The 4,097-nt window shown below is 49.1% G+C and overlaps 1 protein-coding gene across 1 annotated transcript in view; it reads right to left on the bottom strand.

Annotated features, from left to right (window-relative positions):
• zic6 (zic family member 6) overlaps window positions 1-555 on the bottom strand; it is a 64,909-nt gene extending 64,354 nt beyond the window's left edge. The window contains exon 1 of the mRNA XM_031586775.2: window positions 28-555. The gene's annotated coding sequence lies outside the window, so the exon portion shown is untranslated. The remainder of the gene's footprint in view (window positions 1-27) is intronic.
• Window positions 556-4,097: the final 3,542 nt, after the last annotated feature.

Here is a 4,097-nt window from a genome sequence, read left to right as displayed (position 1 = left end):
GAACCGCGCAGTCAGCACGCGACTCACTCTGGCTCGCCTGTGCGTGCTCCCAGGGCGAGAGATGTCTCACTGTCATCCGTCAGGCGAAGACACAGACAACCTGTGCTCGAGCATCCCTCCCGAGCCAGGTTCTGGACAGTCTGTCCTGCGACATATTTTTTAGTTTTGACCCGTTGATGTCACTTCCTGTCTATGTCCCAGACGAAATACCCCCAACTTTCCCTTAAAACAAAAAAAAATTCTAATTTTATACAAATGTTCCAGCTCGCTCGTCTAGTCAGGTTCACAAGGTCAGGGCGAAAATTAGAATTGCGCCGTGACAAGGAACCTGTCGTCTCGGCTGTTGAGAAAATTTAAAGCGGTATCCTACATCTCTGTTGGACCATCCGGTGATAGTGGTAATGTACACTGCTATATAATGAGTCTGATCCACTAACGTTACGTCTCTTTCTCCGCCGGTTACGTAGGAGAGTTATTATGAAACAGTGCACATTTGGGTTACATTCCCCGTATTATGCAACAACAGAGACCATCACGACACCTGCTTCCGCAAATCTCAGTTGTCATAGCCTTTTAGACGTGGCACCTGGATGAACAACAAATTATGTTATAACAGTGTATAACAGTTTTGTCTATCAAAGGTTTAGCCACCTTAGTGAACAGAGGTAAAGTCATCTTACCTGTTGATGTTATGAATCCACTGCAGAGATGAATTTGATGCAATGAAAATATGATGAATCAATTAGATCTCAGACAGACTTTGAGCAAAAATTGTCTATTTATTTTGTTAATGAAGATAGAGATGTTGAGTTTGATGTTTGTGGATAGATTTTTTTCTCTCACAAATATGAATCCAAATCTGGCTCAGGTCCACAGTGAAATATGCGTTTAGTGGCCATAATTTGTTTGTATTTTGTGCTATCTCAAAATTTGGGCACAATTACCCAAAGCTCTGATGATCAAAAGAGTGACGAATAAGGGTCCAATTTTCTTAAAATCGGATCAGAAACGCTCACCTCCCATAGGTTCAAGCTTTTCGGCTGCATGGTCACAGGGGAGGTGTCGAGTTTACAAAAGTGAAAGGTATGTGTAGCAAGACTGGTTTGAGATGGGGACCCCCCATGAGGAGCTGTATCCCCTTTCACCAAGCGCAGGCTCGCCCCTCTTTACCTTTTGAACCCCTAGCCCAGCGGCCCATCTCTGATCTCAGAGCGCAGGTCTCCGCTCCCAGGCTGTCCCTCTCTGTCCCCCCCCCCCCGACCCCCCCCATTTTGATAGATGGCCATCAGCCTGCCAATGCAGCACAATATTTCAATTTCCTGTCCGTGCAGAGGTGCGAGAGGGGAGCTGAAGTATTTGTCGGGGGGTTGCCGCGAGTTCAGCCGCACAGCGTGCCGCCGGCAGCCGCCTGCCTTTCACCACAGCCGAAGCAGAGGCCCGAGACCCCAAACATTCAGCCTCCGCACATTCCTTGCCCTGTGCTCACTGTGTCAGCAGAAACAACTTCTCACCACACCGCTGGCAGGCCCACATCTGAAGGAACGCACAGGCCACTCACCACGGGATGGTCCTGATGATGAAACACGTGGACAGGGCTGATCTCTCGGTTGGTATGAGTACACCCAGACTGTGTTGCTTCTTTGATTCTTTTCAAATCCAAACCACAGTTTTAACCTCACGTTATGCTTTTTAAACGTACTATTTTGTTCTCTGAATGACAGGGAGTGATTACCTCCAAAGGGTTTCTGGAAAGTGATGGCATCACCAGGCCTCGGTAAACAAGATTGGCAGATGTGGAGGAGATAGTCGCAGTACAGTACAGTAAGCTCCCCCCAACTGTAAGAACATCTCTGGTTTAGAAGATATCTTGGTATTCCAGGAGGGCATTGCTTCACCATGTCATAGTTCCAGTGTTGGTTGCCTTTTTATGCCATCACACATTTGGCAAGCATTACAAAAGAGGGGGGATATGAAAGTCACATGGATCACAATGACAGCGTAGACAGACATTATCTGGGTCAGGTGTGTTTATGGTTCATAGTGTTTCAAGGAACGTGATTTTGCATACTTGCGTATATCTAATGGCTCAACCTCTAAGACTCTCTTTGTATGGAGTGTACATGAGCTCTGATTGGTGGAAGTAGCGGCAGGGTTTCACTTTGGAGGGTTGTGATTGGCTAAGGTTGTTTAGGCAGCTTGTGGTAAGCTGTATTGCCTTGGGGTTGAGAGAGGAAGACATTGACACAGATCCACTTACACACACACACACACACACACACACACACACACACACACACACACACACACACATATGCGCATATAGATAAATGCAAACATTAAAGTCCATACGTGGATGCCAACACAAGTGCATACATTAATTCAAATAACAAATAACAAAGACAAAGGACAACCATCCACTCCAGCCAATAACCAGCCTCCACCTCGACACCACACACACGTATGTTCACTGAAATACAGAAATCAGTTTTGTAAATGAATGGCAGGGAATTCCCTCACAACAGTGGAGATTACGCCAACACACTGGGTTTCCTACACTCTGCCACGAGCACACACACACACACACACACACACACACACACACACACAACACACAACATCAAACACACACAACAGACTCACACATGCAGATATAACCGCACGGACCATGTGTGCACACTTTCACATGCACGCATGTTCAGATGTCCCCAACATAATAGCTTAATCCTGTTGAAGCGTACAGAGCATCACACAACACGCTCTCGCTTTCATGTCTCGGCCCCACTGCGGGCTGCTCCTTAACACGCCGCCTGTTGGCACCACAGTCAAAATATTGTGATGTGTTGCATATTTCTTCACTAATCTGCACGCTAAAAATAACATGCCACCCCGTAACCCCGCAACAACCTCCTGTCCCCTCCCCTGCCCCCGTCGGAAACGATTTTGCGCTACCCCCACCTCCCTACCCCCCTGATCAGATTCATGTTTGTGCCCACGACTAAGCTACCCAACCAATCCCCCTCCAACACACACACACACACACACACACACACAAACACAAGGATCTATCTTGCGAAGCCCCCCTCTTGTTAAGCCAACTGGTCCTAAAGGCAACTTCAAAGTCAATTGCTTTGTGAGAACAAACAAACAAAAAATAAGATATCAATTTAGAGACCAGGCGAAGTAATCAGGGTGTGCTGGTGGTGGAGGGAGGGGGGAGGAGGGGGGGAGTAGGTTCACCTGAGGTGCCTGTGTTCCAGGATGCAGTATAGTAAGGGCAGGTCCCCCACCATCCCCATCCAAAAGATAACCCCTTCACCCCAAACCACAGATTATCCCCCTTATTCCAGATGTGTTGGAGTGAGATTGCAGGGCTGGGGGGGCGGGGGTGGGGGGGCGATTGGGGTGTGATAGAGGTCTGGCCTCGGAGGGGTTTCTGTTCTGGTCAGAGCCAGATGAGTGAGGGGTGGCAGAAGGGGGGAGACTGAAGACAGACACGGCACCACCAAAAAACTGGGCTTTAGGCACGGTGGCACAAGCAGCAGCCACAGAGGCAGACCCCCCTCCTTTTTTTGGTGTTGAAGGGATTAATAATGAATTAAGGCATTCTACCCAGCGACCCCACCCCCCTTAAAAAAAGATATTCATGCATGCTAATGCATCCATTATTTATAGTGTGTGAGCTGAAGCTGGCCAGCGCCTGCATTGCCCACTTGCTACAAGAGAGAAGGGGGGGGGGGGCTGGTGGAGGTTGGGGTTCCCCTTGGTGGGATCCCTAGGCCACAGAGGGAACGCTGCCTCACACCATTGTGCTTGGCAGCCAGAGGGTTGGGAGTGCAGGGGGCTGGCTAGAGGCTAGAAGAGGAGAGGAGAGGAGTAGGCAGGAGTGAAGCGAGCGGAGAAGAGAGGAGAGGAGTACAGAGGGGAGAGATGAGAAGAGAGGAAATGAGAGGAAATGAGCGGGGGCGTCAGGGGGTGTCGTGGGGCCCCGTGCCGGAGCCGCTAGACAGCTTGTGCACTGGGAGCTCCGGCATGTTTGTGTGTCGGGAGTGGTGGGGGAGGGGTGGATTAAACAAATAAATACATGATAAGAAATAATC

The sequence above is a fragment of the Clupea harengus genome, chromosome 20 (genome assembly GCF_900700415.2).
Source record: "Clupea harengus chromosome 20, Ch_v2.0.2, whole genome shotgun sequence".
Classification (NCBI taxonomy): Eukaryota; Metazoa; Chordata; class Actinopteri; order Clupeiformes; family Clupeidae; genus Clupea; species Clupea harengus.
Note: the sequence above shows the minus strand (reverse complement) of the source record. Positions and strands in the feature narration are given on the sequence as shown.